The sequence below is a fragment of the Martes martes genome, assembly GCF_963455335.1.
Source record: "Martes martes genome assembly, chromosome: 11".
Classification (NCBI taxonomy): domain Eukaryota; kingdom Metazoa; phylum Chordata; class Mammalia; order Carnivora; family Mustelidae; genus Martes; species Martes martes.
The window spans coordinates 99539284-99552442 of record NC_137899.1 but is presented as its reverse complement, the minus strand read 5'-3'; the positions used below and the strand labels follow the sequence as shown (position 1 = coordinate 99552442).

Sequence of the window (13159 nt, the reverse complement as noted above, 5' to 3'; positions counted from 1 at the left end):
CTATGAAATTTTAAAAGAATTAGGCATTACAGGACAATGATATGAAGAAGGTAATCATTATCAGTCTAGCTCTAAACATTGGTTTTGGAGTCCTTTATTCACACTTTTAATCCTGACCAATAAAGCTTTTTTTTTTTTTTTTCCTAGCTATGTGACAAAATTTTTCTCTTTAACATAATCAATCAGCTTTTGTTTGAGCCACTCTTCAGTTGACATGAAGTGAAGTCCATGTTCAGACATAATGCATAAAAATATTAAGCAGTTCAATTAAGAAATGAATGGTATCCAGCCCGGAACTATGAAAGCAGCAGAGACTTGGGGAAATAGACAAAGAGCAGGGTCTGCAGAGTGACCCCCATTTTTAATCTGTAAGCACGTAAGCAGCACGCTGTGGGTTTAAATGAGATACATGAACACACAGAACACTGCAGCATCCAAGACACAAACATGCAACACAAGTGAGCCACGCCGGCATTTGTAACTTTTATTTTGATGAAGATGTTATCTAAAAAAAATAAGTATTTCGGTTGGTTTTTGTATATTTTAATTTTTTATCTCTCTTTGATCAAGTCTTTAATCCATGATGAGTTTATTTTTGCATATGCTATAAATAATGAAGAAAAAATCTTCCTCCTGCCCGAGTGTACATTTATAATTCAGAGAATAATTACGTTTTACAGGTTTGGATGCCTATTTTAACTGTATGTTAAAATATGGGATTCAGTCTCGTTCTTGGAGAGCTGTTTTGTCTCACACAATTACATTGCCATTGTTGTGACATTCTTGTGTTTTCTTTAGTAACTGGATTTTTGTGCTTTAACATTTAGTAGGCAAGTTCCTCCTCTTGCTTTTTCACTATATTGCTTATTTCTGTAAAGAGATATTAGAAACTTTCTTTGTTTTCTTCAAAAATCCTAGGTGGGGATTTTTTGGATGAAATTCAGTCAATAGATGAATGAACGTCAGTGATATCTCATATACAACTTAACGCACTCACTGTCAATAACGCACATAGTATGTTTACATTTGCATACAAAGAGTAGACAGTAGACATGCACCTTTGGCGAACTTCTTGGAAGCCCTTCCTTAGACCTCATTTCTGAAAACTGGTTCCCAGATCTTTGCTTATTGGGTAGAATTCTTCCTTTTACTCCAACTACCCACTATTTTCCATACACAATCATCTGGCAGTATCACCAGGGAGAAATGCCAAAAAGCACTCTCTACTCTATGGATTTATAATCCTTTCCTCTTACTTGATGTCACACCAAAGCACTTGCATTAAGGCCCTTCTAACACTTCCATAGAATTGCCATTTGTTCTCCTTCTGCAGTCTTACATGTTCCTTGGTGAAAAAACTTGATTCTCAGCGCACTGTAGATGTCCAGTAAATCACAAAAATGTGATAAGAAAATGTGCAAATAAAAGCAAAGATATTTGTGCTTAAGCTTTTAAAACTGTATGAAAAGTGTCCCCCATGTCATTTAGAAAATCTGTCTTTGGCTATTATTTTAGTAGTCAGGTGTTTTGTCCATACAGGTAGTTATGGATTAGAGTCTTGCCAAAATTGTGTAAATTAAGTCTTAGGGCAGATGTCCTTACAGTGATCTCAAACAAACAAACAAACAAACAAAAAAACAGAAAACGAGCCTCAAGGGGTTGTGACAAGTGTGAATTTTCATCTTCAGGTGAGCATATTTTAAAGACTTTGTGTTTATGATGAGGTGCACAGACGTGTGCATACATATTTTTAAGAGATGATCTAATAATAAGACTTAGATTTCAAATACAGATCCAGAAAACTAAATACCTTATAGCTTTTCCTGAAAGAGTTGTTAGATTTTTCAGATGAGCAATGCTTATGATGCCTTCACAAATCTTAGATCTCGCTAGAGTTTTCGTATTAGTATGATTACTTTTAATGCAACCTTTGTTTTTTTTTCATGAATATCATGAAAAATTACATAGTTGGAGAAAATATAAAAATAATACAAAAATAATATTGATAATGAAATCTCAACATATTCTACATTTGTGTAGATATTCTCCATCAGCATTTTATAATATTGATGGGGAATATAAGCGAATATTGAATACATGGGGAGTTCATTATCATTATTAATTTTTTCAATATAGACACACAATCATATACTCACTATACCACTAAGTATTCAGATTATACAAAATTCCTTCTTATCAAGCTTGAATTATGATTAGAAGCTCTAAGTCAATGTATTTCATAATGAAATTAAGCAGGGTTTTCACTTATATTTTTTTCTTTGAGATTTTATTTATTTGAGAAAGAGAGAGAATGAGAGCAAGCAAGCATGAGAGGGGGAAGGTCAGAGGGAGAAGCAGACCCCCTGCTGAACAGGGAGCCCGATGCAGACCCAATCCCGATCCCGGGACTCCAGGATCATGACCTGAGCTGAGGGCAGTCACTCAACCAACTGAGCCACCCAGGCACCCTTCACTTATATTTTAATGTCTGCTGGATTGCACTCATGGAATTTTTTTTTTTTTAATTTATAAACACCCATAAATTGACCCTCTCACAATAGATAATATACATATAATGAGTGGATTTGTAAACCAATATTTAATAAATTTGATGCTGTTTTTTAAAATTTTGGATGTCTTACAACAAGAAATTTACTTGGAAAAAGGATGCAACATAATTTTACTTTAATAGTTAACTAGACATTTTTAGGTAAGTAAAAATTCATTACTATTAATTTTTTTATTGTTAATAACTATCGCCTTTAGAAATGACAGGTCATTTGTTTCGTGCTTTGTGTGTGTGCATGTGTTCACGCTATAGCTTCAATTAGATAAAGTATCACAAGTTTCAAGCTCAGAAATTGGAATTTGAACAAAAATACAATGCATATACTTGGTAGAAATGAGAAATGATTCATCCATTTCCTATCTAGTGCATGGAAGATAAATAACCTCTCATCATTTAATATGTGGCTCATGAGATATATATTGTGAGTGTGGCATTGTAGCTAATAAGACAGGGTTCTTTTGCAGCTTTGAGTTCCCAGAAGCATCCCAGCTTTTGTGGGTTCAAGAAGAATAAATTACTCCTTTGTAGGAGAATTCATTACCAATAGCTGATAGCTCATAGCTGAATTACTTATGGGAATTACTGGAACCATATTTTTCTGAAATTAAAAAAAAAAAAAAAACAACGATCTTTTCAAAACCAACCTTTGGCTGACATGTTAACAACCAAATAGTTGTTTGAAATATTTACTTTCTCATATGTCTTTGCCAATCTTTCCTTCTGACTGTGTTTGGGAATCTTTAAAAAACCTTATTTTACTCAAAAGAAAACATTCCTTAACTTACTAAATGGAACTTGTTCAAATATATAGAATTGGCACCTCTCAGGCCAATAATAGGTAAGTAATTTGAAAACAAATTCGGGGCTTTAAATAATAAACCCGTGTTTTATATTTAAAACATTCATTTTTTTTAAGATTTTATTTATTTATTTGACAGAGATCACAAGTAGGCAGAAAGGCAAGCAGAGAGAGAGAGAGAGAGAGAGAGAGAGAGAGGAGGAAGCAGGCTCCCTGCTGAGCAGAGAGCCCGATGCGGGACTCGATCCCAGGACCCTGAGATCATGACCTGAGCCGAAGGCAGAGGCCCAACCCACTGAGCCACCCAGGTGCCCCTATTTAAAACATTCTATGATATCTTTGTCATTATGCTTTAAGTTTTTGAGTCAAGGAAGATGTTTTCCTAGGTCATTCATTTCTGACACCTAACTTGAGGAAACTTACTTTTTTCCCCTCGAAGTGTTCTGTTCCAATACCCTACATTCCTTCTACATCTCTATTCCAAAGAAATTGTTTTAGCTTCTCCCTAGTTTCATGCCCTTTTCTCCCCAGAGAGTCAGGTACCTAGCTAACTTCCCCCACCATCTACTTAAGAGTAAAACACTACAGGTTTGCCTCGGTGGCTATGCTGGTTAAGTGTCCAACTCTTGGTGTTGGCTCAGGTCCTGGTCTCAAGATCATGAGATTGAACCTTAGTTAAGCATCCAAGTCTTGGTTTCAGAAGAGGTCATGATCTCAGGTCATGAGATCAAGCCCTGCATGGGGTTCTGTGTTCAGTGTGGAGACTGCTTGGGATTCTCTGTCGCTCCCCCTTCTCATGATCTTTCTCTCTCAAATAAATACAAACTTAAAAAAAATAGTAAACACTGCACCCTGAGACTTAATGGTGTTTTACTACATGTGAGTCTTCAGAGCAATGAATTTCAAATATCATACTGTCTATAATATTGAAAGCAGACCCATAATTAATATAAATAATAATGTACTTTGATAAAGTTCTCATATGAATATATTTGGAAACCCATTAACACAACTCCGATCTTTGCATAAATATATTTAATCTTGGTCTATGCTATTTGTTTCATGCAGACAGTTTTTCTTTATTCCTTTTCTGGAGTTACATGATTTAGAAGATATATTTAATGGGCAAACGCATGTGTGAATAAATGATGGCACAAGAATTTTCATTAGTTCACAGGATAAAAACAGAAGGCTGTTAGAAATGTATTCCACGTTCATGAGTTGGAAGACTCAGTATTGTTAAATGTCAATTCTTCCCACATTGACCTACAGATTTGACAGAATTCCAATAAAAATTTCAGCAAATTCTCTTAGATATTGAAAAACTATTTCTAAAATTTATATGGAAAGGAAAAGGCAGGCTAGTCAACACAATAGAACATATTTTTCTGAAAGAACAAAAAATAAGTTGGAAGATTTAGACCACTAGATTTCAAGACATAGTTTAAATCTACAGTAGTCAAGAATGTGAGGTATTGGCAAAGCAATGGATACACAGATCAACAGAATAGACTAGGAAGCCCAGAAATCAACCGATGCAGCGCAATCAACTGATCTTTGACAAAAGCAATTCAATGAGAAAGAATAATCATTCTCTTCTGTTGATAGGGGGAGGGAAAAAAAGGTTCTTGGATGCCCATATATAATAATAATAATAATAATAATAAACATGATTATATATCTTACACAGACTAACTCAAAACTGATCATAGACCTACATGTAAAATTTAAAAAATGATTAAGCCACCTGGAAGAAAACATAAGATAAAATCTATGTGTCCTTGGATTTGGGGATGAATTCTAAATACAATACCAAAGCATAATCTAGGAAAAAAACTGGTAAGTTGGACTTCATTAAAATTTTAAAAACTCTTCTTTTCAAAAGACATTGTTAAGAGGATTAAAAGACAAAGTACTGATTGGGACAAAGTATTTGAAAAATATATCTTAAAAAGTACTTGTTATCCGGGGCGCCTGGGTGGCTCAGTGGGTTAAAGCCTCTGCCTTCAGCTCAGGTCATGATCTCAGGGTCCTGGGAACGAGCCCCGCATCATCATCATCGGGCTCTCTGCTCAGCAGGGAGCCTGCTCCTCCCCCCTTCTCTGCCTGCCTTTCTGCCTACTTGTGATCTCTGTCTGTCAAATAAATAAATAAAATCTTAAAAAAAAAAAAAAGTACTTGTTATCCCAAATTAAAAAAAAACACAACTACAACAACTTAAAACTCAGGGGTAAAGGGGTGCTGGATGGCTCAGCCATAAAGCAGCTCCCTTCGGTTCAGGTCATGATCCCAGGGTCCTGGGATCAAGCCCCACATTGGGCTCCTTGCTTAGTGGGAAGCCTGCTTCTCCCTCTCCCACTCCCCTGCTGTGTTCCCTTTCTCGCTGTGTGTCTCTCTGTCAAATAAATAAATAAAATCTTAAAACAAAACAAAACAAAACTCAGGTGTAAGAAAACAAGCAACACGATTAATAGGCAGATGATATGAACAGACACTTTATCAAAAAGGATATACAGATGACAGTTAAGTCTATCTGGGAAATGTTCAATATCATTTGTTAAGTTAATGCACATTAAAACAACTACGAGATGCCTCTATACACCTATTAGAAAAATCAACATCCTAAAAAACTGAAAATACAAGTTTCTAATGGGAATGGGAAGCAACAAGAACTTCCATTCTTTGCTGGTAGGAATGCAAAATGGCACAACCACTTTGCAAGACAGTTTGGTAGTTTGTTATAAAGTTTCTTATAAAGCTGACCATACAATCCAGCAGTCACATTCGTAGGTATTTACCCAACTGAACTGAAAACTTATGTACATACATGCACACACTGCGCCTGTCAATGTTTATAGCAGGTTTACTCATAATTGACAAAAACTGGAAGAAACTAAGATGTCCTTCAGCAGACGAATGGATAAACTTATGATACAAGTCCACAACTGATTTAAAAAAAAAAAAAAAAGAATAAGCTAACAAAAACTCCAGTCGGGGAAGACTATATAATTTATGCTTCCATTTATATGACCTCCTGAAAGATACAAAACTACAGACAGAACGAACAGATCAGTGAGTGACAGGGAGGACTGGGGGTAGGGTGGAGTAGGTAAAGCACAAGAAATTTTGTCAGGGCAGTTAAACTCTTCTGAATGAGACCATAATGGTGACTATAGGACACTTCTATATTTGTCAAAACCCAGAGCCTTTCACATAAGAAAGTGTGAACCTTAATATTTGCAAATTTAAAAATTATTTAGGAGGGGCACCTGGGTGGCTCAGTGGGCTAAAGCCTCTGCCTTTGGCTCAGGTCATGATCTCAGGGTCCTGGGATTGAGCCCCCAATCGGGCTCTCTGCTCAGCGGGGAGCCTGCTTCCTTCTCTCTCTGCCTGCCTCTCTGCCTACTTGTGATCTCTGTCAAATAAATAAATAAAATCTTTAAAAAAAATTATTTAAGAAGCCATGGGATCCAAGGATGGAATACAGAATGTGACACGATCATCTAACTCATGAAAATATATGAACTAACTTCACTGATGTGGGAGTAGGGGGGCCAGATGCTGACCTACGTGATCTTGGAAATGAGTAGAATCTGTAAAACTGAAGTTGAAGGAAGCTGCACATCAACACTTTATTCTAGCTGATAAAGTTATTCCCCCAAGCAAGTATGAGTCAGCAATTCTTAAATTATCATACCTGCAGAGTGGAACTGAACAATTAATTAAATGGATGGAGTATGGTAGGATCCAGGTTTCTCACTTTGGGGTGGTACTTTACAGACAATGAAGGGGAGGAGGCTAGAATGATTGATATGGTAATGGATTATAGATGTAGAAATCAGTGTGAATGCATAGCTAGCTTAATAAAGAAACAGATTAATAGATACAGAGGTAGATAAGTCTACAGATTGATATAGAGATTTATAGATATGCATACAGATAAACTAATACATATGCACATATTTTCTTGCTCTGTCAAATGAGAGGGGCTAGAAGCAATCATACTCCAGCATCAATGAAGATATCAAGTACCCTGATCTGTATTTCCAGTACCATTCTCCAATCAAAGAAGCCAGGCTTCCTTAGAGAAATAGCTGATTCTAAAATGGGGTAGACAATATACAAGATGAGCCTGATGCATCCTTGAGTCCCAGAAAATAAGAAAGTGCTTTACAACACTCTGCACTGATTGTGTAACAAAAAGAAACAGGGCAACTAAAGGGTTCCCAGTGGCCAGAACTGGAAAAATTTGAGCAACAAAATAAATAAGGGAGTAAAATATTATAACCCAAACTATAAAATCAATATTCATGTGGTCATACAGGTATAAAGAACTGGTTACATAAATGGGGAGAATAGACAGATTTCCCATGCAGAATCATCCCAAATAATTATGTTGATACTGTTCTTTCAAAAAAGATGGGATGTAATTCTCCATGCCCCCTGCCCCCCCGCCAAATGTGGCCTGCACATAACAACTTCTTTGCAAAGAGTAAGTATGATATGGAAAGGGTCTGCTTTACGGTGGAAAAACCTAGTAAACCGTATCTCAGCTGGGTAATTAAGATTAACATCCATAGCGGAAAGTCATACTGATAGTATGTATCTTAGATTCAAAGTAATGAGAACAGCATTTTGCTTATGTGATCTTCCTCTCCAAAACCCTTAATGGCCAGTGTAATCATGAGAAAAACAACAGACCAATCCCAATTGATGGCCATTCTACAAAGCACTCTACAGCATTTCTCAAAATTGTCAGGGCCATCAAATGGAAGATAAGTCTGAGAAATTGTCACAGCCAAAAGAATCCCAAGGAGACATAATGACAAAATACAGTAAGTCAACTGGATGGGAAGCTGGGACAGAAAATGAATCTGGTAAAACTTAAGAAAGCCTGAATAACTATTGGGTATAATGATGATGTATGAATATTGCTTTATAAATTGGCACAAATTAATAATGCAGGTAAGATGTTAATAATATAGGAGTCTGGTCATTGGTGATAGGAGAAATGAGATGTAAGAACTCTCTGTGTTATGTTCACTACTTTCCTGTAAATCTAAACCCATTCTTAAACAAAAAGTTTATTCAAAAAAGATGCTGCAAAATCTTATATTGGCATAGAACAAAATAGGAGAGGAGAGGTGAGGTTCTATAATCACCATGCCTTCTTCTTTGTTTTTTTTTTTTTTTAATATAAGAAGAAAGGAGGGCTTCTTTTTTTTTTTTTTTTAAGATTTTATTTATTTATTTGACAGAGAGAGCGATCACAAGCAGGCAGAGAGAGAGGGGGAAGCAGACTCCCCGCTGAGCAGAGAGCCCGATGCGGGGCTCGCTCCCAGGACCCTGAGATCATGACCTGAGCCGAAGGCAGAGGCTTTAACCCACTGAACCACCCAGGCGCCCCATCACCATGCCTTCTTACACGTCACTCCTGCTTGGTTATCTGCTACTTGTAAAAAACTGAGTCAAAGTCAAGACTAACATGACAGATATCAGTTCACTGTGACTAAATAAGGAAAGTTCTAAAAGCAAAAAAGAATAAGAGATGATACAGTTAATGGAGAAGAAAAAAATATTTCAAATTTAGCCATTCTAAAATGATGTAAAAGGTCACTTGATTTCCTTCTCTCTTACCACTTGATATTTAAAACTATTTGGTTTTCCAAAAAAATTATTTTTCAATTAAACCACAGGCATGAAGTAAGGTTATAAAGAACAGAAACCTGAAGAAAAGTGAGTATACTTAGCAACAAGTTAATAATAATGTTTACCACTACGCTTTTCAAAATGCTCTCTCAGGTTTCATCTCAACTGGTCATCACAATATTCTTCTGTTCTGGAATCAGAGTTTCAGGGTACGTCAAGATAAATGTGACATAATACATGTGGGATATATGGGACTCAACTTTAAGGAGTTATAAAAGGCCGTAAGAATTAGCATAGCATATTTATTTGTAAACATCACCCATACTCTTTGTCTTATGATTGGAGACAAAATGCTCCTTCCTTAGTCCCCTTGGTAATACTGATTAACCTCGTTCAGTCCCTATTTCTCACAAAAAGAACAGAAATGCTAAAGAAATGCCTTGGGATTTCAAGGCTATCATTAACATTTATAGGAAGAGAGGTGAAGGAGCTAGCTAGTAATTATCAAAGCATGGCTCTACATCTTGATCAAGAACCTGACTTTTTGGACCAGCTACCAGGCATTTCTGCCAGCCACACACATTCCCATCGCCGCAGTGAGGGTGTAGGTTTCAGCGTTATTCAGCTCGTGTCATGTACCCGCCATGTCCGGGGCAGGAAAAATGCAGTCATGGCACAGCCAAATCAGAATCAGAAATCCTTATTAACTTAGTGATACTCAATTCTTTTTTCATTATCTGTAGAAAGAAGAATCAGGACTCCAGACACTCTAATTATAAACTGATAGAATTACATGCTATGAGTCATTGAATAGACTTCTTTTACATGAATAATAAAGATCAACAAGGTTACAGAATCTGGCCAAATTCTTACAGGGAGTTAACCTTAACAGAAATCATAACTCTATCTCTTAAGTCTCTGTTTTGTAAAATAAGTTTGCTACTACTTCTTGAGATGTTGCACAAAATGTATACTAATAATAATGAAGGGAGAATATTTTTCTTTAAATAGTATCTTGAGCTTGGGTTTAATCCATCATTACAGTTTGGTTTACCTGATGTTTAACAAGTGGTGTTGAAGATACAAAAAAATTAGACAGAAATAATTTAGATATTATAGCATATCTAAATAGATATTTATATTATTTATATTTTTATATATATATTATATTATTTATATTTATATTACATTATATTTATATTTTTATATATATATTATATTATTTATATTTATATTATATTATAGCATATCTATATAGATATTATATATCTATATAGCATATAGATATATATGCTATATAGATATAGCATATATATCTAAAGATATATAATATCTTTAGATATTATAGCATATCAAAATTAGTTATGCTTCTGTAAATTCGATGCTGCTTTCTTTACATTGTTGAGAATCTTAAAAACTTACAATTATTTTTTTTAATTTTAGGAACTCTACTTGTATTTTTCTGTTTATATCATGTTCGATAGTTATCTTTGTCTTCTATGGCTTGAATTATTTTGCATAAACATACATTTTTCCCAACATGTAAGTTGAGATTCAGGTCAAATAACTATTCTTAAAAACAAAAACCAGTATTCTGCTCTTATCAATTAAAACAAGTCTGCCTGTGCTTACAAGTACAGAGTCGCTTTATTGCCTTAGACTGAATTTTAGATTAGGTTAATTACGCTTTGGATTTTGGAAAATATATTTATCCATATTCATGGAAACATCCTTCCTGAAAATCATGGTCATGTTCATCTCTTAAATAGAAGTACAGCACAGTGCAGATAGGCTGTTCATAATTCGAAAGCATTATCCTAAAACAGTACATATTGTGATCTCGGTTAACTAAAATGTAAAATTCACAAGCTTTGTCTTAACTGATCAGGTTTTGAGAGAAACAGCAAAATTTATAAATAAAAAATATAAGAGTTCAAAATGTTGAACCTCCTTATATCTATCCCTTTCAAGCTTCTCCTGGAAAGCCCCCATGAAACATGCAATTTTTCCTCAGCGCTGTAGCCCATAAAATAATTGAACTTTCAGGAGGCAGCATGTCTGCCCCTTGCTTAGCAATGAAAGGCTCAAGGAGGTGACAGTCAACAAATGGCTTAAAGAGTTTATTTAAACTCATTCCCTCTCCTCTCCTTTTTTACCAACACTGAGCCCAAGAAAAGCAAATCACATAAAATCCCCACAACAATAAAAATCAAATAATCATAAATGAGACACACTGATATGACAAACTAAGCTCACACAACTATGTATTGTTTCTTTAAACAATTCATTTTATTATAGTCATTTTTATATTTGCTGCTTTATTAAGCTATTTACATTCTGAAGAACCTGAGAAATTTTATTTCCCATACTCGACTTTCACAGCTTCATAAAAGAGAAACATTTGTTTTACCTTCATCACTAGGATTTTTTAAATGCCACACTTCTTGATATTTTAAGTATATTTTTGCCCAATCATACATCACACTTTTAGCATCTTTACATCTGCCAACTGATTAGCTTTTTAAGTTTCAAAGAACCTAAACCATCCTTTTAAAAAAAGTATTTGTACAAAGATTTATTTATTTATTTATTTGAGAGAGAGAGCGAGCGAGCATGAGCACAAGCACGGGGAGGGGCAGAGGGAGAGAGAAAATCTCAAGCAGACTCCCCACTGAGCATGGAGCCCGCTGAGTGGCTGGATCCCAAAACCCCAAGATCACAATGTGAGCCAAAATCAGGAGTCGGATGCTTAACTGACTGAGCCACCCAGGTGCCCCCCTAAACCATCCTTTTATATATGAACAACTTCATGGCTAGATAAACCATTATTTCACATTTGTGTATAACTTTGGTTTTTATTTAAGGGACAAGTTTGCTTCATAAAAAATGGCTATTCAAAACTGGTAGAGGTAATGAGTCATAGAATTATGAAGCAGAGAATTCCAGACAAAAGCAAGCTTTCAAGGTATTATAATTCAGTGATTCTTAAAATGTTTTGAATAACAGCCTCCTATAAGAATCCAATTAAAAACTATGTTCTCTTTCCCAGAAAACTGTGCAGGCCAACACATTTTTGCTTGCAGTTCCAACACATTTGAAACACACCCTGGGCACGGCTGAGTGGCTGAGTGGGTAAAGCCTCTGCCTTCGGCTCAGGTCATGATCTCGGGGTCCTGGGATCGAGCCCCCCCACCGGGCTCTCTGCTCAGTGGGGAGCCTGCTTCCTTCTCTCTTCTGCTTGACTCTCTGCCTACTTGTGATCTCTGTCTGTCAAATAAATAAAATCTTAAAAATAAAAAAAAAAAAAATGAAACACACCCTGGAAGTCTATTCATGGACTGCAGGGGTAGAATTTGGGGAATTGGTCAAGTTCATATTTTTTAATTAAAGGAACATCATTCCTCACAGGTTAAATGACTTTCCAAGATTAAGCTATTAGTCCCAGCTAAAGGTTTCCCGAAACCAGCACTTTTTCTATTATGCCCAATATTATAATGACAGTCAACCACAAAGAAGCATTTACAATAATTAAGCCCACTTTACAACTTTAGGTTGTATCCCATTATAATAGAGTACACCTTGTTTGATCACTGCGTGTTTTATTACAAGTGATAATTGTGTGGCGATCTTGACTCCCCAGTGGGTTTAACCGCCCCTGATACAGAGCAGGGGCTCTGTAAATGTGTCCTGAACTTCAAATAAATGGACCTGCTTTGGCAGGACTGTTGGAAAACTGGACCAAGTGTACTGCTATAGGAGACGATCATTTTCCTGAGAATCCAGGGGTTTCCAGAGTAAATCACATCACAAAATGTTAAATAGGTAAGAAGATGTTAGCTTATGGTCAAGAAAGCCTCCCTGCCATCAACTTAATTTTCTTCTTTGTTACACGGATTCACAGAACTGGAGACTATAGAGTAATATAATCCAAACTCATGTCCTGCACACTCTTGAGACATTCCATCCCATCTGAAACAATTCAGCAATGCAGGGTTCGATCATGGAGAGATGGAGAGGTGGCTTCGCCCCAGAACACAGTCTTGGTTGGTGATTCCATTTTTATATTGAGCAAGTATCATCTTTACTGCAGACTTCACTTACTTGTCTAAATTCTTCCACTGAGACCAAACGTACAGAAATAA

At 35.9% G+C, this 13159-nt stretch overlaps 1 protein-coding gene across 1 annotated transcript in view; it reads right to left on the bottom strand.

Annotated features, from left to right (window-relative positions):
* The window catches only part of CNTNAP2 (contactin associated protein 2), a gene marked incomplete at both ends in the record, with an annotated part of 1866690 nt that overhangs the window by 1424249 nt on the left and 429282 nt on the right, over positions 1–13159 (bottom strand).